The sequence below is a fragment of the Myotis brandtii genome, unplaced genomic scaffold (assembly GCF_000412655.1).
Source record: "Myotis brandtii unplaced genomic scaffold, ASM41265v1 scaffold520, whole genome shotgun sequence".
Lineage (NCBI taxonomy): Eukaryota > Metazoa > Chordata > Mammalia > Chiroptera > Vespertilionidae > Myotis > Myotis brandtii.
The window spans coordinates 2,021,920-2,046,999 of NW_005369827.1; the positions used below are offsets into that span (position 1 = coordinate 2,021,920).

At 40.1% G+C, this 25,080-nt stretch overlaps 1 protein-coding gene across 11 annotated transcripts in view; it reads right to left on the reverse strand.

Annotated features, from left to right (window-relative positions):
• APBB2 (amyloid beta (A4) precursor protein-binding, family B, member 2) overlaps positions 1 to 25,080 on the reverse strand; it is a 261,166-nt gene that overhangs the window by 206,693 nt on the left and 29,393 nt on the right. For 10 of the 11 annotated variants that reach the window (XM_014548710.1, XM_005877464.2, XM_005877467.2 and 7 more), the window contains exon 2: positions 16,689 to 16,794. The exons of the other annotated variant lie outside the window; for it this stretch is intronic. The gene's annotated coding sequence lies outside the window, so the exon portion shown is untranslated. The remainder of the gene's footprint in view (positions 1 to 16,688; positions 16,795 to 25,080) is intronic. 11 annotated transcript variants of the gene reach the window in all.

Consider the following 25,080-nt stretch of genomic DNA (forward strand, 5'->3'; position numbering starts at 1 on the left):
GGTGCAGGAGGCAGCTGATCAATGATTCTCTCTCATCATTGATGTTTCTATCTCTCTCTCCTTCTCCCTTCTTCTCTCTGACAATAAAAATATATATTTTTACAAATCAAGAAATATCAATATAAACATATTAATTAGCTATATGGAAGTAAATATTAGAAGAAGAACTAAATGAATTCAAAGTAGTTGCCTCTGAGAAGTGGGAATAATGCAAATAAGTAGGCAGGAAGTTGCAAGCTATATATATGTCTTATTGCAAATAAAAAACAAATTTTAAAAAGGGTAGAATTTCATTAAACCATCCAACTATATAAGACTAACTGACAATGTGAAATTTCATTTTATACTATAAATAAGGAAACAGATAAACCTTAATCTGCTCCTCCTCATCAAACCATTAATATTCAATTTAATTAATTTTATCTTGAAGTAATAAGGAACATACTGTGAGAGGTCAAATATGCCTAAATCATCAAGTCACCCCCCCCCCCCCGGCTTTAGTAACACATGGTGAAGAGGTCCCTGAACACCACCAGTGCACAGGAAAAGTGAGCCATCGTCGTTACCACTGATTCCATTAACTGCAGCTTCAGATGGATAAACATGCTGGCCACTCCCCTTCTACCAGAACCCCACTATAGCGTCTTATAGTGAAGATGTGTCCTTATAGAGGGGGGAAGGATGGAGAGTACAGTATCTGAACCCCCTTCTTATATCTGGGGAATCCCTCATCACATGAGTACTGACAAAAGCCACACTTGTAGACACAGAGGCAATATGGCTGGATACTCACCTTCCCAGAACTCCCTGCAGCTAAGGCATGGGCACATGACTTAGCCTTGGCCAAACCTACATCTAGAGCTGGAGACACAAAGGGGCAGGGGCAGAAGGGAATTATCAAGGCTGAGAGCAATGGTAACAACACCCCATGCGCAGAGGCAGTAAAGGCTAAGGTGACAGAGTTGGTGGCAAATGTCTGGTAGCTAACAGGGTGGTCAATGCGGACCAGCATGGCCCAGTGTTCAACGATCAGGTCCACCCAGCAGAGAACTCATCATATCAGATGACCTTGGCTATGAACCTGACTGTTTAGTCTCTATTTGCTCCTGCCCTTTCCAACTTTCAGCAGTTCAAGAAACTACCCAGTATTTTCTCAGAAGTTACTTATCTGCTTAAATCATTCAGCCAGTCTCCACTGCTCCTAAGAACGCTGCCTGATGTGGTGCCCCAGGATGCCCAGGTAGAGATAGGTGGCTGTCTACAGATGTTAAGAATAAAATGTTTATATTCCTTAAGATACCAAAGCAGAACCAAGAACATCTTTCCACAGGGAAACATGGGGGAAGGTCAGGCTTTAAGGTCCAAAGACAACAATGCTATTGGAACGTTATGGGTTAAAGAAGTTTCAATAGGCTCCACTATTCTTTGAATTGGTGTCTCCCATTCGGAAACACATTCCAAGTTCAAAACCACTCACTGACTTTACAGCAAGCCATGGGAATGTCATCAGTGTGTGAACTGGGAGTTGCCACTATTTACGTCTGGCAAAAAGACTACGCTCACGATTTGTGTTGTTGTGAGTGGGTGAGGAAGAACAATTTTCTTTGTCTTTCTACTTAAAACAGAGCTTTCTGAGAGATGAAGCCATTTGGAAACCAGTGGTCAAGAACTGCACATGAATATGAAAATGCACACCAAGGCATGCAAAGATTTATATCTGACTGTAGCGACATCAATATTGCTGAAAAGCTGCATCCATCAGCTCAGCAACTGCAGCATATTTGGTTCCCAGTCTGAGGAAGCTGAGCCCCAGGCAATTTATCTGCACATGTCTCGGGCTAACCACACAAATTTTGCGGACGAAGCTAGAAGTTAAGATAGATAGCTTAGAACAAACTGTTGATGTGACCAGAAGGGCCCCATAAAACAGTCATGGCATTAATAGAAACGTGGATGCAAAGAGAGAAAGCCTCTCTCTGTGGTGCCCATTGTTTCTGGAAACTGAGAAAGTCTTTCAGGACAAGCTACGGCGACAGTTAAAGGCATGACAAAGTACAAGTACAGTTTTTGTTAGTTGTACAGCACAGGCCTATACTCCCCCTGTGGAGAGGCTTACAAAATAAATGCACAGCCTGATGCATGTGTATAATGTCCCTGCCTGTGGTGTTATTTCATAAAGACCTGCCAAGAGATCAATCCCTCAGTCACAGAATTCAGGCTATTAATCACTTTGGCCAAAAATTTATTTCATCTCAGTTGGTGATGTAAATGCGACTTCAAATTCTATCAACTGCCAAGCCATCTTTATCATATATTCTGTGCAGTCAGTTCCCATGAAATATCTAACGGCCGCTAAAACAAGAGTTCCATCCCACCATTGTCTGAGTGAACTATACTGTGTTCACACTGTGTTTTGAAAAGCTGAGATAAATTTATCTCAGTCAATTCCAGATTCTGCACCATTCTTTCATTTGGGGATCACAATGGACAGTGATTATGCGCAGCAATAGGTGTGTGTATCCAAGTAAATACACAATATAATCACCATAGCTCTGTAGGGAACAACATACAATTCTGAAAAAAAGAAAAGGGGCAAGCGGAGGGGGATTCCAAGAAATCAGCCTCAAAAGCTGTTTCCAAGACTACCTTTTTAAAAAATCCTCACCCGAGGATATGTTTTTATTGATTTTCTAGAGAGAAAGGTAAGGGGGGGGGGGCATCTGTGAGAGAGAGAAACATCAATTGGTTGCCCCCCGAATGCCCCTCGATCAGGAATCGAACCCACAATCTAGGTATGTGCCAGGACCAGCATATACCTTAACCTTAACCTTTTGGTGTATAGGACAATACTCCAACCAACTGAGCAACCCAGCCAGGGCTCCAACGCTATCTTTAAAGAAATTTAAAAGTAAGGTTGGCTTCTTATGACCAAATACAAAGGAGGCACATTCATAGCCAGCTAATGAATTTCAAAATGGTAGAACCCTCGATAGCTATTTCCAAAAAGGACTCACTGTACCCAAAGTGTGAGTGAGTATTTAGGTATATAGAAATTGTTCTTTGTTCCCCACCTCTGCAATGGTTAACAGGATCAGACAGAAATTTACAGGGAAGGGTTTCACATTTGTCCTGTGAAGGTTCTGTTTCCAATCATCAGAAGTAGCAGATTTTTAGATTTCACTATAAGAATCTGCATTGGATTATATAATCTCTCAAACACCTTCTTAATCTGAATTTAACAAATATGACAAGATATAATTAAAATGTCATTGGTTTCACCAATATTACACATGTAAACTGATAGTTGATGAAGTTTTAAGAAAAGTATAAAATGGTGAAATATCGTCTCTCATTTGAAAAAGTAGTAACTGAGAGCAAGTCAAATGAACCGCCAATCCTTCAACGCTTACTACAAACACAGAAGGATGTGGTAGGTGTGGAACAGAAATGAAGCATGTGACACAGGTGCTGGCAACAGGGAGCTGAGCTTGTTGGAGAAACAAGACACATGAAACTCTGGACAAACACTGCATCACAGGCCTCTCGGAAGGTTTAGACTTGAAGGAAAAAGGCTAGAGAGGAAGAGGGACCATTTTCTGTCAGATACTTAAGACTTTTATACACGTGATTAAAAAAAAATTTATGTGACATAACTATGTCTACATCTCTTATATCGTAGAGGCTATCAATCAGTGCTGCTGAGTAATATTCCATTGTGTATATGTACTGCAGTTCCTTTATCCATTCAACTGTTGATGGACACTTTGGTTGCTTCCATGTATTGGCAGTTGTAAAAATAATGCTTGAATGAATAGGAGAGCACAGATACTTCTACTAGATAATGGTTTCATTTCCTTTGGATATGTTCTCACAGTAGAATCGCTGGATCATATGGTAGGTCTATTTTTAATTTTTTTAGACACATCCATACTGTTTTCCATAGTGGGTGCACCAATTTACATTCCCACCAGCAATGCACAAGGGTCCCTTTGCTCCACATCTTCGCCAACACTTGCTATCTCTTGTCTTTTTAATGACAGACAAACTAACAGGTCTGAGGTGATCACAACACAGTTACTTAAAGACTTTTAACTACACCAGTATATGCCCAATATGGTTCCACCGACTCCCCCCTGCCATGGGAAAGAAACCTCCCAGGATTATATGGAAGCTTTTGATCACTGTGGAAGCGGGTAGGGTCTGCCCTGTGAGAGCAAGAGTGCCCAATGTCAATTATCCTCGGAAGAGCAGAGCCTGAGATAAGGAAGGAGAACTAGCCAGGAAAAACTTGGCAGAGGAAGAGGGGAATCCTCCTTCTTCCAGGGCCTCAGTCTCTTTGATGCCTGGGCTCTATGTCTAGATGGGCTGACAGTCACTTCTGGGTTGGGGGTCAGGAGTCAGGCCAGAGAGGCAGCCTTGTACAGGACCCTGTGAGAATGGGTCTAGGCCAGTGGTTCTCAACCTTCTGGCCCTTTAAATACAGTTCCTCATGTTGTGACCCAACCATAAAATTATTTCCGTTGCTACTTCCTAACTGTAATGTTGCTACTGTTATGAATTGTCATGTAATTATCTGATATGCAGGATGGTCTTAGGCGACCCCTGTGAAAGGGTCGTTCGACCGCCAAAGGGGTCGTGACCCACAGGTTGAGAAACGCTGGTCTAGGCCAACGTATCTAGGAACCAATTTTATGCGACTCTCGAGGTTTTGTGAGAAGTCATGTACTCCACTTCTATCTGCTACAAGGAACTAAGGACCTGTTTCCAGATTAGGGATGGAATAGAAAATGGGAAAGCACCATTCCCAAAGGGCTGTCACACTGCTGGCAGCGATGATCAGCAAGGTCCGCAAAGAAAACGGGAACCTTCGAGGCAGGAATCCAGGTGGAAGGCTAGCTCACTCCATCATATGAAGGGGGTGTCCCTTCCCGATCATCTCAGAGGAGGAGGCGTTGATTTATACTAGGAAGCACAGTGGGTCTCCTTGCACACCATCCCAGGTCACACACAGATTTGCTGATACTGACACTACAGGCTGACATCCAGTGAGAACCATGATGACCACCCAGAATGTTTACAGTCAGAATCCATTCTGATTGGCCAGAAACTGGTTAACTATTTTGAGTTTCACCCTTCCAGTAACAACACATGCCTCTCTATCCTCAGTATCCGCCAGTGATTCCTAAGCCTGGGAGAACACTAAACTTTGTGTAGCATGCTTAATATTTATTCCAGATTCTGGAATGAATAAACATATTAACTAACTCTAAGCAATAGATATCGTTTTCCCCATTTTATAGGCTAGAAAGTTGAGCCTCAGAGAAAGAACTTAACCCAGAGATAGCCAGTGGCAAAGTCCAAATTTAATTCCAAAACAAATGGAATTTTATAGGATTGTATAGAAACAGTCCCTCTACTCTAGAAATCTACCCTCCTATGAAAGATTAAACTGCAGGGAACAAGAAACAATGGGACCTGAAGGCAAATGCATCACTATCTCATAAAATATTAATGTGGAAAAGACTGGTCATAAGCATGATTTTAATCCACCCACTCTTATACTGCAATTACTGTCAGGCATTACCTGAATACCTAAAGCTTTCACATACATCTGTATGACAAAATACTAGCTTGTTTCTTCAAATCCATATAAATGAACTATAAAAACCAACTTAACCCTATTTATTAAGAGAAAAATCCCGATATAGATTCCATTAATACCCTTGAAGTCCCTATATGAATGCCTCATTTGATTAAAATATTTCAACAAAAGACACGATTTAACAGAAGATTTGGGGGGGGGGGCGGATTTGAATGTAACAACTTTCCATCCAGCCATTTCTTTAAATCTCTGACAAAGCCTCTGTTCTAAAGAATTATTTCTTTTACTTTCTACTTAGAGAACAAATGAAAATGCATCTGCATTCAATTACCATTGCTGTGGAAACACTGAAACTCTAAATCAAAACTACTGATGATGCCAAGATTTCCTCGAAGCATGCCAGGTCCCCTAAACACTACCCATCATCAGGATAACCTTTAAATGCCCTTTCTCATATGGCGATGCCAGCCATTAGTTGTAATTAAAGTTCATTTTGTTGAAATCAACTTATTCCTCCCTACATCTGATTCTTTTCAGCTACCACTCATTTTCTCTTTCTACTAATTATAAGAAATCAGACACTAGTGTATTGTGTAATTTTACTGGTACTACATCCACATTAAGTTAATTCCTCAAAGTAGTCTGGATGCTATAAAGGTTTCCTTTAAAGATATAGACCACCACCAAATTCCCTTCTTAGCAGGGTGGCCATTTAATTTACCTTCCAAACCAGGATACATGATATTGAGAGGGAACATTACGAAATATAATAACAGAAAACAGGCAGAGTCAGGATTGTCCCAGCAAACCAACATGTCTGGTCACCCTACCACATACTTAAAAGCCAAAAATCTCAAAAATGAAATCAACACCGTGGTTGGAAAGAGGGCATAGAGGGTTCATGTGTGAACAGCAAGCCAGAAGAGTCCAATTAGACGATCAAAGGCAGGCTGCCGTCTCTCCCAAGCACCCAAACTCAATGGCAGGTCCAGATCCTCTGAACACAGCTCCTCCCCACCGTGGTTATTAAAACAGTTTGCACATGTGAAGTAAGTCTGTAATCTGTCATGGCCCCCCTTGCTTATTTATCGGGGGTTTTTATTGCCAATCTCACATTCCTCCTTGATGTTACCCAACTAATCCCCTCCCTATGAGCTTCCTTCCCCCGATTTGATTTCCCATCACGGAGCCAACCAACCAGAGGTATTGGCACTTGCTACATGCCAGGCACTGTGCCTCCTATATGACATGCAGAATCCAAAGCTGAAACAGACAGTCTTTGCCAGGTGATTTTTCAAATCTGTGTTTGCAACACTTTACTTAAAACTCAATATAGTATCACTCCAACCTCCATCCCTGCCTGTTCTAAGGAGCCCGAACAAGGGGTACAATTGCGAAGTATTCTAGTGAAGCCACCCCTCTGTTGATTAATTTAGTATATATACTGATGTAAAAGAATAATAAAATAAACTTTTGTTAAGGTGTCAAAATTTCCACATCTTAAATTTTTTTTTATAAAATCTCTCCCAACCAAGCTGTAGCTGGTTTGGCTCAAGTGGATCCCTGGTTCAATTCCGGTCAAGGGCACATGCCTGGGTTGCGGGCTCGATCCCCAGTAGGGGGCGTGCAGGAGGCAGCCAGTCAATGATTCTCTCAGATCATTTATGTTTCTATCAATGACTCTATCTCAGTGATGGCGAACCTATGACACGCGTGTCAGAGGTGACACGCGAACTCATTTTTTTGGTTGATTTTTCTTTGTTAAATGGCATTTAAATATATAAAATAAATATCAAAAATATGAGTCTTTGTTTTACTATGGTTGCAAATATCAAAAAATTTCTATGGCACCAGAGTTAAGTTAGGGTTTTTCAAAATGCTGACACGCCGAGCTCAAAAGGTTCGCCATCACTGCTCTATCTCATCATTAATGTCTCTCTCTCTCTTTCCCTTCCTCTGAAATCAATTTAAAAAAAAATCTCTCCCAAATAAGACACTGCAGCTTTGGGGGGAGCAAACACTCTTCTTCAATCATTGTTTCCTCCTTGAAGCTGGTGAGGACTCGACCGTGTCTTGCCCACCACTGACTCTGCAGCACCTTGCAGAGTGCCTGGCACAAAATAAGCACTCGGTAAATACTAGGTATCTGCTGAGTGAATGAATGAACAAAAGGTTCAAGGTTAACCTCTTTTTTCTTGATTCCAACTCCTCAAAATCTTTGTTCCAGTGATTATCTCCTCTTAAAAGGCAGCTTTGGGTTCAGCCAAAAAAAACCCATATGTATTTCCCCGACACTTAATAGCAATGTAACTGTGAGTAAGTTTTCTGATCACTCTCTATGCCTTGTTTTTCTTATCTATAAAATAGAGATAGCACTATCTAGTTTGCAAGGTTTTTGTGGTATTTGTGAGATTTGAAAACAATCTATGTAAGGGGCCAAGCAGGAATCACATGAATGTGAATTGAATGAATGAATAAATTGCTATTCTGTTCTGTGGCTCCAGATCAAAATGTAACCATCAAAATCTAATTTGCCACAGCTGATCTTTATTTAAACAATAGATATGTTTGAATAAACATATTACAACACAACTGGAGTCTGTCTGCTGGTGAACATCAAAGGAAGAGTTTAACATCTGCTTTTAAATGCAGGAAAACAACAATTAGTTTAACAAGTGAAAGGAAAGGTGCACAACCCGATTTTATTTTCCCCATCGAAGTATCCATGTGTTAAGGGATTACCAGCTTACAGCAGACTGAAGCTTTTTGCAGGGGTCACATAGAGGGGGAAGGGGACCCTGGAAATGGTTTTTTAATGCTACGTTTATTGAGAGCTCCTGCTTTTTTCTGTGAAGAATGCACAAGCCAAGTTTGCCCTTACTCGAAAGTGTAAACTCCAAGAATAAGATTGGGTTTGGGGAGCATTTTTATCCGACGTGCTTGCTTTTTGAGTAATCCAAGATATAAAACCTCAAGAGGGCATAACATCATGAGTCTTTGTGCGACTTCACATTTATGAGAGAATATAAACTCTGGCAGACCAGCACACGTTTGTTTTTGCAGTAGAGCAATGTTCTGAGGCCCATCCTGCTGTTCTTGCATTTCCCGCAGGCCCCGCAGTGGCCCATGGGAATCAGAAGCTCCCACGCGCTCCATTTCAAGAGCACCTGAACTCGCCACCTACTGAGGCTGCTGGAGCTGTGTAGGGCCTTCTCTTCCTCTTTCTCAGGAGCAGCAGAGAGACAAGCTAGGAAACATCCCTGGGTCTGGTTTCCTTTCTCACAGCTCACTTGGGCTGTTCTTCTGGAAGATGAAAGAAACCCTGAGTTTCTCAAAGCCCAGAGCCAATGCCGATCTGGAATAGCATTTTCCATTTTCTTAAAAGCCATCACGTTCTACTGTCCTCAGGCAAACAGTATGAAGCACAGTCAAACCTGCCTCCATAGAGTTCACGAAGGAGATGCACTCGTTATAAGAGAACATGACCTCTGCTATGACATCAGCAAAGACTTGTCCTGAGATAAACATGGGCTGTAACAGTGAAGGGTCCAATCTGTCCTCCACGCTCACACGTTGGGCTCCTTTAAAGCACAAGGGGCTCCCGTCAGGATGTGGATTCCCCCCTAAATTCCCAATGAACCAGCAGCACATGAACCAATCACGACAACCTGTTTTCTTACCCATCCTCATCTGACAGACTCTTTCTCGACAAGGTCACAGAGTTCAGAAGCAGAGAGAAGCTGGATGCAAACTTAGGCAATGTGACCCCGGGGCCCTGATGATCTGCCCTAAAGGAGGAAAGCACATCTATCCCTTGTCTCAATCTGCACCCAGCAGGGACCAAACAAGAGTGACCTTCAGCAAAAGGGCTCCGCATGAGTTTACAAACTGAGGTCCTCACCAGCATGAGTGACAGTGTAACATGGTTCCTGGACTCAAAATGATCATTCAAGACATTTGACTTTTATACCCGGCACAACTATGCAGCCAAAAGCACGGCTTCACAGCCTGCAAAGAGGGCTTGCAAAAGTGCACTTTGATCTTGGCTTCAGTCTTTGACAGCAAGTCACCAATTATTTATCTGATAAAATGGCAAAATTAGGAATTTCCTAAAACTTTAGCAATCAATCCAGATATCACACTAAAATCCAGTGACTCCTTTTGTTTTATCATTTTTTAATTCTCACCTGAAGATATGTTTTTATTAATGAGAGAGAGAGAGAGGAGGGAGAGAGGCACATCGATCGGTTGCCTCCCATATGTGCTCCAACTGAGGATAGAACCCACAGCCTAGGTGTGTGCCCTGAAAGGGAATCAAACCTGCCACCTTTTAGTGTACAGGACGATGCTCCAGCCAATGGAGCCAGGGCAGGTGACTCCTTTTACTTCACTTTTACTGCAACGGAAGCCTTACTTACATAATTAAAAAATATCGAATTTTAGGACACAAAATAATTTTAGAGATTTATCACCTTATCTATGCATAATTTAGGGAACAGAGAGTTAGGAAAGACCAAAAAAAATTAATAAGACTACATCCCATTCCTCAGGATCTCACAGTCTAGTAAATTAAACACAACATTATATGAAAACTATGACCCAATTCAAGTGGAAAACAATAAAAGATAAAATCAGATTATGTCATCAGAGAGATTCAAGTTGGGTTTTAAGGGAGTTCAACATAGAGCACATACTTCTAAGCACAGCACTTCAGCACAGCTGTTAAGAGCATGAGAGCCACATAGACCTGGGCTCAAGCCTTGACTATGCCACTCCATGGCTGTGTGACATTAGACAAGTTATTAACCACCTGAGCCAAAGTTTCAAAATCTTTAAAATGAGGCAATGACATCTACCTCTCAGAACGAATGTAGGATTAAATAAGATAAAACATATAAAACTCTTAATAAGTTCTCAGGACACTCTCAGGGTAGCCTGCTAGCAGTGGCTTCCAGCCCCAGGACTATGATCTGTCCATCTTGCCTGCCTAGCTCCTTCTCTCACCAATGCCCCTTAACTGCTGTGTCCGGGGCCCTGCTAGATCCTATTAACTCTCCCTTAATGATGAGGAAATAGACTTTGAGAGGACGGGGAACATGCCCAACATCATATAGTCAGGAAACAGACCATCACATCCACCTCCAGACTCAAGCCTTAGGGTACATGGTTATTTCTTGATCTAATCTCTCCTATTATTTTATAAGCAATTTAAAAGCAAGCAGAGCAGCTTGTTGCGAAAATTCTTAAAGGTGCAGGCCCTCTCTAGGCAGGCCCAACCCCAAGAGCACACAGTTTGGTGAATAACCTGCTGGGCCATTATCGGTCCCCACCACCACTCACACGTACCCTTGTGCAGTCAACAATCTGCAACACCTGGCACGGCAGCCCTGTGTCTCCAGTTTCCTCTTCTTCAGTCTATACTGCAGCCTGCCCCCAAGTGACCTTTGTAAAACTCCCCTCCAGTTATGAAATGTCTTCCACTGTAAAATTCTCACCATTATATAGAGCAGCAGTTCTCAACATGTGGGTCTCGACCCCTTTGGCGGTCGAATGACCCTTTCACAGGGGTCACCTAAGACCATCCTGCATATCAGATATTTACATTATGATTCATAACAGTAGCAAGATTACAGTTATGAAGTAGCAACGAAAATAATTTTATGGTTGGGTCACAACATGAGGAACTGTATTTAAAGGGCCAGAAGGTTGAGAACCACTGATATAGAGCTTAAAAACCCCACATCTCCAGCATGGCACACACAGGCCTTCCTCATTCTGGCACCGAGGCTTTGCAACCTGAGCCTACCCTACGCTGCTCTCCAACACGTTCATCCCCAGCCACTCTCTGAACACCCATGAGCCTCCATTCCTCTCTGACCTGGAGCATGCATTTCCTGCAGCCCCTCCTCTTCTGCGCTTTTCTGTCTTCTAGCTCAGCCCTGAGACTGATTTCCCTGCCAGCTCTTCAGTGCAGCAAACACCTTTCCCGATTCCTCAGCTGAAATGACTGCCCCTCCTCGGCAGGCCCGGAGCATGTGTGAGTCCACCTTCCCCACCAGCTCACTGGACTCAGGAGGATCCTGCAAGAGTTAGACAGATGGAAAGTGGAATCCTAACTCTAACATTTTCTAGCTGTGTGAATGTGAGCGAGTTCCTTTGCCCCCTGAGTTTCAATAATCCCCAATCCCAGAAATTACTGGGAAAACCAAGTGATTAAACACTATGGCTTCCATACTTGTTCAGACAGTGGAGCTACCCTAAGGGCAGAACGCCATTAAATCTTGATATACTTAAAAAAAGAAAAATAAAGTCAATCTTGATATGTTTATTTGTATCATGTGAACTAAGAACTACTCTACTAGGAGAAAGTATGACTACATTAAATGTATACAGGTTTCTAAATATAAAAAATACACATGTACACACACATACATGTTTTTAAAATCATCATTCTAAATTTATCAATTAAATGCTTGTTATTTGTTTAACTTTTTTTCCCATTTGCTAATTTAACTTAACAAGTAGTAGCAGGTACCAAAAGTTTAATAAAATATAATGGAAGAAAAAAATGTATAGATTAGAAAATTCTATTCATAACTTATTTTGTAGGGGATGGGTTGATAAATATCATTACTCAATTTTACTAGCCAAAGACCTCATCTAAGACCACCCATCCAGCCCACTGCTCGGCATACCGTACAAGCTGAATAAATGTTATTTGAGTTCTGAATTTGAAACTCAAGTTAAGTTCCTTGAAAGCAAGAGCATATCTCATTAATCTTTGAATAATGAGCTCCTAACACAGTGCCTGGCACATAGTTGTTGCTCAACAGATGTTGGCTTAATAAATAAACTTAAAATTGAGAAAGCATGCAAAGGTCTCTAAAACATTTTGCATCTCCAATTAATTTGAATTCAAATTTATTCCAATACATTATATCCCAAAGTCTATAAATGTTCCTTCTGTACCCATTACCTTATCTGAGACAGAGTTTCTTTCGAGGAAGAAATATGTAGGTAGAATCCTTCCTTAAGAACAGAAATATTGATGGAGACAGCTAAGTGGGAGGAATATGTCACCTGCATTCTTGTAATAGAACAAAGGGCCCAAAGAAGACACAATGCTTTATACACAGTACCTGTCAGACAGTAACACCTACAATTTGAACCACATATTTAGCCCCACGAGCCTCCTATTCAGAAGATGTCTGGTTACAGTAAACACTGCAGAGATTACAGAAGGGCAGTCCTAATCTATTCTCTGTTTGCAAATGAAAAACCTAGCTATTTCTACTCCTCTCTAACTGAAAGCCGGGACAGCCTCAAATCAACATAAAGCTAAGATCCAACCGTTACGCTTTCACTAAGAATGATACTATAGATAAATATTTATTAGGATAGGGCCCTGGTCGGGTGGCTTAGTTGGTTGGAGTTTTGCCCTGTGCACCAAAAGGTTGTGGGTTCAATTCCCGGTCAGGGCACATACCTAGATGGTGGGTTCAATCCCCAGTCGGGACTCATATGGGAGGCAACCAATCGATATTTCTCTCTCACATCAAAATCAATAAAAACATATCCTCTGGTGAGGATTTTTTTTAATTTATTTATTAGCATAGGAGTTCATTATTTATTGTTAAATGGAAAAAAACAGGGTACCAAATAATTTATGGCATATACTACTCTTTTAATATTAACATAAACATATGCACATATTAAATAAGATAATAAAATAGAAGCTGTTTTTTTACTTGTTAATCATCCATGGCTAATTTTTCAAAAGTGTATCTATATTTTGTCAACATTACAGACTCAAGTTTCCAGAAATCGACCTCAGATAATTAAATAAAAATACTTGAAACAGGGAAGACTTGAAAACATATTTGTGATTAAGAAAAAAATAAAAGTAGAGGACAAAAGGGAGTTAAAGAGAAGTGCGGAGGTGGTCTGTGGTTCTGAATTTTCCCTAAAACCGTGGGCTTGCCTCCTCGAAAAGAAACCAGTCACCAACACATGTAAGCACCCCTGAGAGTGTACAAAGTACTGTCAGCACCGTTTGCTCGTGGCTTGTAAATTTCAGAAAGGATGTCCCTCCTCCTCCCTTAATGATTACTTCCACATAACTATTTCTTCAGGACGAGATCCATGTGGAGCATACTTATATACGATAACCTCCTTCTTTTATTTTTTGCTAGCTTAAAGGCGAATTATGAACATCCTTTGGTGCATATAAAAATTCACCTATGACATCAGGTTTAGTGAGCAGAGATCTGTTTGCTATGGTCCCTCTGGCAACACAGTGTCTGTCTTAGCTTATTATTGTGATCAAAAGTCCTATAGCTACCTTGCCTCCACAAAATGGAAAAATGACTTTTACAACAATGTCCCAAAGGGAACATTTTGGTATAATGGAAGCAAAATATTTCACCAGAGACTATATTAAATTTTCAAGAGATCCTAAATGATTTGAAAGGCTGTTTAAGCAGCTTACTTTCTGAGACTACGTTCTATCTCCAATCCAAACACCACTGCAAATATCTGAAACCTGAGGCCCAGAGAATTAATCTTTTGTCCTTTTCATTCCATTTCTGTGAACAGATTGGTGACTTCCAACATAATCCTCTTTCAAATATCCTTCCAAGTTGGAATAACAACTATACCAATAGGATTTCCTTTATTTTAAGGTCAATATGTGAATATAAGACTACAAACTTTAACTAAATAAAAACTGCTATCATTTTTTAAAATTCCATTGCCAACAGTATTTCACTATTGCAATATTTCACTGGAGCAAAGCAACTGTTTTGGGAGGAAATTTTCAAAGTCCTTCCTTTCAATGGACTATATGAGCAGAGACTCGACAGCACTCAGAATTATATTTGTGGTGTGTGAGTACTCTATGTGTGTGTATAGCATTTTTTCAGTACAAATATCTTATTAAACTTCAAATGGGGTTCATAGTTAAAGACCCTTACCTTATTATTATAATTACTACCAAAAAATACACAATCTAATTACAAGTAAGTTTATAGTAAATACAATCTATATATATAAAAGGCTAAGTGTCCGTCCAACCGGTAGCTATGACATGCACTGACCATCAGGGGGCAGACGCTCAATGCAGGAGCTGCCATGACACACACTAGCCATTTAAAAATAAATGGCACCACGGACCTGGCGCCAACAAACCAACACTCGGCTTCCCCCAAGTAGGACACAGGCTCCATCACCACCCAGGAGTGACACCCCACCAAATTGCAGCCAACGATGTCAAGATCCCATGGTGCAAAATGCGGCCCACAGCCCAGCCCAGCCCGGAAATGATCATTGCTGTGGGCTCCGGGTAATGATGTCACACAACAACTCCCGGCTTCCTCTCCCTAGCGACTACCCTCCTTGCAGTTTCTTCAGCCCAGGAAAGGGCCTTGCTTTATAGCCAGGTGCAAACATTTTACACTTTAACCAAATGTCTGTGGAGCATTTTCCCATGCCTCATCTCATTTGATCCTCACAGAAGTCCTGGAGTAGGTAGATAGGAGACTCAGCAGAATCCTATTTTCTTTTTATTTGCCTATTTTCTTTCTAAAACAGAGATTTAGAAAGTTTAGAAACTTGACCCGACTGAAAAGAAGTAAGAAATGGTAGACCTCGAAAATGACCTCAGGTTGTCTCACTGCGCAGAATATAGTCAAACACTGCTACGGTTAAATATTTTACCCTTTGTTCTTCCTGCGTGATCTACAATAATAATCTGCTTCCTATTGATATTTACTGCTGTGTTGCTGACAATTATGTGAAAGAGAAGCTGGGGTCCTTCACTGGGCTGGAAAAAGTTTAGCTACATCAGAAAGCAGGTCTAATTAAGCAAGTTTATTCTATATCTATAAAAGGCTAAGTTGACTCACACATGCACAATACATATAAAGCTCTCACGGCGATAATTGCATGCGTGTTTCAATCTGTCATTGTCGATCATGAATTTGGTTGACACTTCTATTATAGAGAAAGGGCGAATAGCGATATTAAAATATTTCTTCTAATTAATTTCCTTTCAATGAGCATGAATCTGTGCACTGGGCCACTAGTCTAATAAAATCTGGTATTATTTAATGTTTCTATAGAACTTCTAGAGCAAAGTTCTTTTCTGCCTTGCTTTACTTTAGCTGCTTCAACTAGTTCATTTGTACTATCAAATATGTAGAGGAGCTGTAAGACACAAGGCATACCTAGTTTAGAAAACTACCTAGTAATTAAATGCATGCACAGTTCCTATTGTCAATGATATTGTTCCTGGAACATGCCAGAAAGAAGGTGTGTGTGTGTGTGTGTGTGTGTGTGTGTGTGTGTGTTGTTTTGCTTGCATTCTTATGGGCCATGCATGCTTCCAAGTAGTATCTACAGCAAAGTACAGTGACTGTATTATTTTTAAGGCCCATTTCACCTTTTCAAAAATGTCAGAGAATAAAATTAAACTTTATAGTCTCAAGCAATTTTTTCTAAAAGATAGCAAAACCATTCATACAGGTGTCTCAATTAGCATATCTGAAAGTCCCTCAAAAAGGTATAAAATAATAAAACCGGCAGGTGCACCAAATCTTCCAAGACCAGGCTATATGAAGAACATCTTGAACAAGTGACTCTACATTTTGTTTTCCCTTCCAGACAAGAAAAGAACCAAATGGATTTCATTCTTATTCCAAAAATTCAGAATCAAAGAGCCCATATAAAAGTCTAAAATACCTGAAGCTCATAAAACTGGACTCACTTTTCTGTCACACCACATTGCATCCCTTATTTTTAAAGTTTAATTCATCTACTGCACATCAATTAAAAGGCTTTATTACAACCTTGAGGACTCAGTTTTTGAAACCCAAAAGAAATGGCACAATGCAGAGAGTTATTCAAACCTCTTTAGAAGGTTTTTTTGAAAAGGTCTCCTGAGTCCCTTTCCATGTTTCAAATCCATAAGAATACATAAAACTTACAAAGCCAGGACAGAAAGAAAGCAGAAAGGCCACAGACACACGGTTAACTTTCTGAGAGAAGTATATCGGAATTTTTTTTAAAAGCTAGTTAGAAAATGACTTACTTTTCCCAGATCTTTGGTACAAAGCTCAAAAGGCAAGTTCCTTTCTCCCACAAAGTCTTGTTAATTAATAGCAATCACTCAGTGAGGTCAGGCAGCCCAGATGTATCTAAAAATTGTGTAGAGACAAAAATAGTTAAAATTCAAAGTCAGATTAGAAATTAAAAATCAAAACACCCCATTGCTATTCACATCCTCTCTGCATAATTAAAGTGTAGATTTCACTGAATAGCTGAATGATGAGTTTTGTGAGCTACCTTTCTTCCAGAACAATACTAACAAGGCTTACTAAATCTGGACCGCATTTTGATCTGTTGTCTTATTAAAGTTACTAAAGCAGGAATCAGCGAGGCTTCTTGGCAACCATTCATGGTAAAAATGTCCTTCTCAGGGAGTCATAAAGAGCAACTGAGGGTGGATCTGGACTTCTAATTATACCGAGACTTGGGAGGGAAGGTCTACTGCAATCACACTTGTGCCTGCACCACCTTCCAAAGGCGAGTTCATCTCACAAACACAGGCAGTTTGAACAGACGGGAACAATAACAAAGAAAATCACCAGCAACTTAATGCCCTTCAGATATATTCCCTTAGGCACCCTTCCCTGCAGCAGGTGGGAATAAGAAGAGTCCTGTTAATTTTTTTCTAATAAAACAGAAAATCCAACAATCTGCATGATAATAACCTGATTTAAAACGTAAGTTACTTCCCCAACAATGCTGTGAATGAATACATACATAATAGCTCATTCACAAGATTACAAAGTTTGAGCCGGTGAAACAGATGCCACAGGTAAACCATAACCTCAAGTCTGTGCTCTCCCATTCGGGGCCTTGTGTTAGACGTAATTCTAAGAAGCGTGATGAACTCCTCTGTGAGCCAGAAGAGGTTGAAAAATAGGTCAATTAGAAGAAGACAGGAAGAACTGCTACAATAGCGGTCGTAACTGAAAAGCAGGCAGAATCCCAGGAACATCAATAGACATCTTTTATTATTATTGTCATTGTTACTGCCAACACTCATAGTGTTGACTCTCATGCCAGATTCTTGTTTTGCACATATTAACTCTACACAGGATAGACACAAGCAGAATATCTCCTCCACTTCACCTTATTACCACACAGTATACTCAATTCTGCTAAACCTTATGTTTGTTCCAAGACTGATACAGTAGGAGACAATTTGAGCGTAACTCGAATTTCACATTTGTTTATGCATCATTTCATTGCAAGCAATGCTGGGTAATAGCAGAAGACTGCACCCAGGTAGAACCCAGATGTGTAAGTTTAGATAGAATGCAAAAGTCCATGCCTCACACACGCACTAGTGGTCTGTTCCCACAGGTGTGCTATGAGCCACACCCATCCACATCGGGTGCCCCAACCTTCCTTCAGATTTCAGGAATACCTCACAGGCTGCAACCCTTCCAAACCCTCAGACAAGAAAAGGTCAGGACTTTGTCAAGGTAAAGTGCCATATTTATTTATTCCTTAACCAATTAATATGTGTAAAATTGTGCTACAATTTGTGATCAGTTCCTATCTTTTTTTTTTAATGTATCACTAGTAAACACTGATAAAGGTTTTTGAGTGCTATGTCCCTGACCCCATTTATCCTGTAAGTGTTGTGTTGTGGGTTGGGTTCTACTGCATGATTTTGCATAGCATTGTGGTTTTTAGAAATGCGTGCATCACATTTTAGCAGAACCAATTGTACGATAACTAGTGTTTATAACAGAGGTGGGGAATGTCCACCCCACGGGCTGTATAAGACCCTCAAAATCATTTGGTCTGGCCTGCCAAGGCATTAGAGGTGAGTTAATTAAATGTTTGACCAAATACAGCAGGCTGATTTTTTAAAAATATTTTTTTATTGATTTCAGAGAGGAAGGGAGAGGGAGAGAGATAGAAACATCAATGATGAGAGATAATCATTGATCAGCTGCCTCCTGCACCCCCCAAAATGGGGATCAAGCCCACAACCCAGGCATGTGCCCTGACTGGGAATTGAATCTTGACCTCCTTGGTTTATAGGTGGTTGCTCAACCACCTGCCAGTCGGTCTAGAAGGCTGATTTTTAAGTTGATAATTTTGTATGGCCCGAGAATGATGTTATAAATATCCAAATGGCCCTTGGCAGGAAAAAGTTCCCCACCCCTGGTGTATAAGATTGCTTATGATTTAAACCAGAAGGAGTTGCATTGTGATTTTTCAAATCTTTGCATTATGTTAAAGGGAATGGCAGCATATATAATACAATGTTAGAAAGATTCTCATTCACAATGTTTACAATTACCAAGTATGGACTCTTAAGGGTCAGTTTCAGTTATGTGAAAAAATTTATTTCTGAGAAGTCCCCTAATGGTGTTAGATAAATAAGGTGTTACTGCACCATTCTTTTCAGACCAAGATGATGGTGTTATAAAGATAGATTCTTGCATATAACAGGGCTTAACCGTAATTGCTGGAAAGGACAAACTTTAAATTAGTTTATTAAAAAAAGACTTTGAATTTATCCTTTAAAAAAAGTGTAAATTATACATAAAGATATATACTAAGAAGTTTTCTATTATAAGTAATATCATTTCAAGCAATTCAAAAACTTTAAGTACCAACAATGGATAAACAGATTTTTTAAATCTGTAAGGCATTTAAGTGGGAAAATGTTTTTAAGTAGTGTTCATGGGAATGCAGACTATAAGGCAAAATGTTCAGTATGATACCAATTTTGTTTCAAAGTATTTACATCTAGAAAAAAAAACTAGAAGTAAAAAATAAGTCAACATGTGAATAGCTGCTTACTAGAGATAATAGAATTAGAGAAGAATAATTTTGCTTTCTTTGCATCTCCTGTGGTACCCAAATTTTCCACAATAATCCTATCTATTTTTCCAATTATAAAATAACAATGTGCTATATAAAAATAAGACTGAGCCACTTGGTGGAAAAATCTCTTTTTATCCCCACTTTAATTTCACACACGAATCCAGACAACAGAATGAAGACCAGCCCAAGACCCAGGACACCAGAAGCTTTCTCCACCAGTATTAACAGATCTAGTCTTACGACTGTACCCTTAAAAGTATTTTCTAACTCACAGTTCAAGGGCAACCCAGCCCCAACAGGGATGTTCAAAGTATATAAATCCATTACAGAGTCCAAAATATAATTTGCTTTTATTGGCTAAAACAATCATGGACTTGGTAAAATCCAGATGAAAGATCTTTAAATTATATAATTGTATACAAACTGTCTTAATGTCTGAAGGAAATTCTATATTGAATGAAGAAATTGTGTTCTGGATAAAGCTCCTTTCAAACAAGAGCAAGATGAAAGAAATACAAGGAGTGATGGATTTGGGCACAGGGATGAACGTTCACTTGGGCAGTTTTGTTTTTTTTTTAAATATACTTTATTGTTTTTTTACAGAGAGGAAGGGAGAGAGATAGAGAGTTAGAAACATCAATGAGAGAGAAACATCGATCAGCTGCCTCCTGCACACCCCCTTCTGGGGATTTGCCCACAACCCAGGTTCATGCCCTTGACCGGAATCAAACCAGGGACCCTTCAGTCCGCAGGCAGGCGCTCTATCCACTGAGCCAAACCAGTCAGGGCTCACTTGGGCAGTTTTAAATAGAAAGTGAGAACAGACAGACTGATCTTTATAATCTCTAAAAGAACTCGGTTATATTAAAAATGTTCCCAACCACGCCCTAACCAGTTTGGCTCAGTGGATAGAGGGTCAGCCTGGGAACTCAAGGGTCCCAGGTTCGATTCCAGTCAAGGGCATGTACTTTGGTTGCGGGCACATCCCCAGTGGGGATTGTGCAGGAGGCAGCTGATCGATGTTTCTCTCTCATCTATGTTTCTCTCTATCCCTCTCCCTTCCTCTCTGTAAAAAATCAATAAAATATATATTTTTTAAAAATGTTCCCAACCACGATGGAATTTGACTTTGAAAATAATCCATTTGCCAAAAGTGGTGACTCTTGAGTCATGAGTGTATTTAGTTAATCCCATAGGCTGAAATCACATAAGAACTGAACGGTGATAGTACTCAAGAGTCAAATTGGCCCCCACCCACCTGAGTTCACTCACCTGCACTTGTTAGCAGCACATTTAAATGATGTGTCCCTTTCCATATTCAGTTTAACCTTCTCACGTATCATACAGCCAGTAACTATTTTGTATAGAGCAGCTGCTTTACTATGACTTTCCATTCTCAAAAAATGTACTGAAGATTAAAAATCAGTGTGTGTGTGTGTGTGTGTGGTTTAGTTTCATAAAACTACAAAGCATCTAGAAGATTAGATGTATATACACCTGAATAATAACCATATTCCTGCTGCACAAAGCATAGATGTAGTAGTCGTTACTTCTTTGTTTTCTTTCAAAAAATGCTGACTTCCATAAAAAAACACACACACAAAAACAAAGCCCTTCTGTTTCAAATCTGCTTTTGTATTTTTAAGCATTTTCATAGGTTCCCTAGCAAATGGAAACAAAAGCTACTGGCATCGTGTTTTGTTTTGTTTGAAAGAACAGAATAGGCAAATGAACATTTTAATTATGCTATTACTTATAAAAATAGATCACAGAGGAGATATTGAGTTCCAAAAAAATCAGTCAGTTCAAGTTCAAGATCCCCCTCGGAGACTATCATTTTATCAAATGCATGCTGATTACTTTGGAAAATAACTTGGGAATTTTTGGTTTCTGTGTCTCACAAGTTGCTGCACATAGGCACTTTTAACAATTTGCAACCAAATATTATAATTAGCAAGTAAACTCAGATATTATACTCAACTATGAGTACTCAAAAGAAAATCTATGAATTTTGATTTTTAAAGGAAGACATGCTGAAATATACACCCATCTCTACATGCTTCACACTGACTGAAAATGTAGAGCACTGAGGAACTCTCAGTATGAAACCTATATTTCTTAAATTGCTGCAAGAATTAGCATATGCATAGCTCAGGGGAATACAGTCTCGTAGCATTACCGGATATTAAAAAAAGGGCAACCAATGTTTTCAGAGTCTACCTGGAAAACAAGCAGAAATTGTTTTCTCGGGCTCTCTAGTCTCTCCCTGGGCAGAATTCCAACATAATCTAAATTGGTCTTTGGCACCATCGCAGGTCATTTTTTGCATCACTGTGCCACTTCCGGTCCAAAGCCCAAAGACCTTCACTTTCAATGACCTCCTCCTCTCACTGGTTCTTTCCTTCTAATTTCTAAACTCCCAATACTTCCATGGAATATTTTAGCAGAAGTTCAAGGGTGGGGGAGCTTAAACAAATGATGAGTGACATTTAACTTTCTCTGGATTATATGCATTTTTAAGGAAAATTACCCAGATTTTGGTTTCTAAATATTTTAGCTCTTTGGAGAAATAGTTGGGTACAGGCCTGAGCTAAGAAAAGTACAAGATAAGCCTAGAACATCTTTCTATGCCAGAAAGCAAGACATGCTCAACTATTAATGCAGACAAGACAAAAAGACATAGGAGCTGGTCATCATTTTGAACAACAAAATGATATGGATGAATTAGAACACACTGAGTAAAAAGGAACCATTTACCCACAGATATTCATGAAAAAGAGGATAGTGGGAAGCTCATCTTTATTTTAAAAATGCTAGCGTCGCTTCTCGGCCTTTTGGCTAAGATCAAGTGTAGTATCTGTTCTTATCAGTTTAAAAATGCGAGCTAATAAACACCAAAGAATAGCAGAAATAGAAAATCCTACTTTACAACCAGCGAGGCAATTATTGATTCACTCAAGGATCATAAATGGATGCTAAAGCCACAAGGGGAAAGGTTGCTGTGGGACAGGACACTCAGTCTCGGAGTATCACCCCACAGAAAACTTACCACTTACCTAAGAGAAAAGGTACCTTGAGCTCAGTTATAGGACAACTGAACGTATGTGTCTCCACAGGAGCTATGTGATATGTCTGTCAAAATGCTTAATCTGTATGTAACCAAAGTACTTTCTATAAGACAACTGTCTTGGAATCTTCCAAGATATCAGTGCTGGAAATGACAAACACAAAACAAAACAAAAACAGGGTGACTGTTTTAGATGGAAGGAAACGAAAAAGACAAAATGCAACAAATAACTGATGAGTCTTGGATGAGGAGAGGGGTTAGAAAAGACATTAATGGAATAATTTAGGAAGTTTAAGTAGGTATTCAAATATTATCTATATGTGAGATAATATTTCTAGGTGATAATAGTATTATCAGTTAGGTGGAAGAATATTCTTGTGCTAAAGGTCATATCTCTACAACTAATTCAAATGGTTCAGCAAAAAAAATAAGTGTGTGTGGAGAGAGAGAGAGAGAGAGAGAGAGAGAGAGAAACAGAGTGATACAGAGATAAAGCAAACTTGGTAAAATGCTAGCATCTTCTATGGCAGGGTAGCCCTAACATAAAAATGAGTAACCATGGTTACTTCAGGCTGTATCTATTCTGTATAAAGAGAGATCATAAAAGAGCTTATGGTTGAAAGGAAACTGACACAAATAGGAATACAGTCCACTGGTGTTAGAGCATTCAGTCCATTTTTCAAAAAACTTTTTCCATTTCAGAATTCAAAAATCTTTTTCCGATTCATTTCTGTTCTGCAGCAATTAATGGATGTTAGCTGGGAGAGGGAGATTGAAAAAGAAAAAGAAACCCAAGGGAAAGGAAAACAAGGGTCAAGATTAGCAACAGAAAAGTTCAGTTCTCCTGCACCCATTTTGAAGAAGAGTTAGGTCTCCAGGTTTTAAAAGCTCTGCCTTGGTTCCCATCTGACGAGAAACCCGGTGTGGCTGTGGGCATCTCCAACGAGGCAGAAAGAGCCCCTTAGCAAGATGTACACTGACTTCATCCCGTGCCCACCTCTGGTCAAGCGTAGAACAGGGCCAGGCACCTGAATTACAAGCCTTGTGAGCAAACACACATCCCAGACCCATAGCTTTCAGCAGCTGCCCCAACTCAATGTGTCTGACATGGAATTTCCTCCCCCCAACCCCCGCCACAAACTTGATCCCTCGTTTCTGTTACCTCTTTCCTTCGTCTATCCAGTCTCAAAACTGCAGCTTTATCTTTTACTTCAGTTCCCAATGGTCCATTTTTCACACCCTTCTTCCTCGTCCACATCCTCAAAGCCATGTTGGCCACAAGGTCCCTCAGAGTCCAGGCAGAAATGACCTCTCTTTTCTTTGTTCTTACTCAATATTTCTGCCTATGGCACTCACTCGGCACTTATCTCTTCACCACATAGCATTGATTCTGCACCCAAAGCAAGTAAGTGCTTTGCTCTGTTACTTTATTTTAAATCACTGCAATTCTGTGAAGTAGTTTATGTTATTTTATCCCTACTTTACCCAAGAAATGGCTACTCAGACGGGTGAAATAAACTTGTTCAAGGTCACGAAGTTGTGAAGCTAATATTCAGACCCTGCTCTTCGGTTCTACCCCAATACCAACGTGCTTCATATTGTCATTTATAGTTTTAAACACGGTCTCCTGTCCTTAAATCCAGCAAACCATCCTTGAAGGAAGGGATCCAGCTTATCCAACTTTGTGCTCTCTTCAGAGCCAAGCATGCTTGTAACTCATGTTCACTGATTCATATTTCAAGACTCAACCCAGAGCCCTGGCCAGTGTTGCTCAGTGGTTGGGCATTATCCTGTGCACCAAAAGGTTGCTAGTTCGATTCTCGGCCAGGGCACATGCCTGGGTTGCAGGCTCCGTCCCCAGTGGGGGGCATACAGGAGGCAGCCAATAGATGTTATGCTTCTCACATCAATGTTTCTCTCTCCCTTTCTCTCTCTCTAAAAATCAATTTAAAAATTTTTTAAGGAAGACTCAGCTCAGAGACCATTTGTCTTTCTGACTTCCAGCCCCCATCCCTACAGAACGAACCACTCTGTCCTCTTGGCCTCTGTATGTTTCTACTGCAGTATATGCAAACCTTTTTTCCCACTGAATTTACTGGGTGACATTGGTCACTAAAATCATAGAGGTTTCAGGTGTGCAAGCTTGAACTACAGGGTGCACGACAGCCACATGTATGCCTGGAACAGAGTAGGCACTTAATGAATGCTCAATGAACGAAATGTTTATGCATGAGACAGTTGGGTTTCTCAACTGGGTTGCTATGCCTTGCTAACAAAAATTTATGATCTCATTTTTTATCTTTACCATATATGGAGGGAATTATTTTAGACTAGAGGAGCAGAGGGGAAATGGAAAAGAACAGCGAGTACAGGTCTTGGCCCTTCGGGGCATGTCCACTTCACCTGCTGCCCGGGGTATACTGTGTTCTAGAGTTTACAACTTGCATGTGTAACAGCATTCAATACAAATTACGATTCAGTACATCTGAGACAGAGCCCAAGA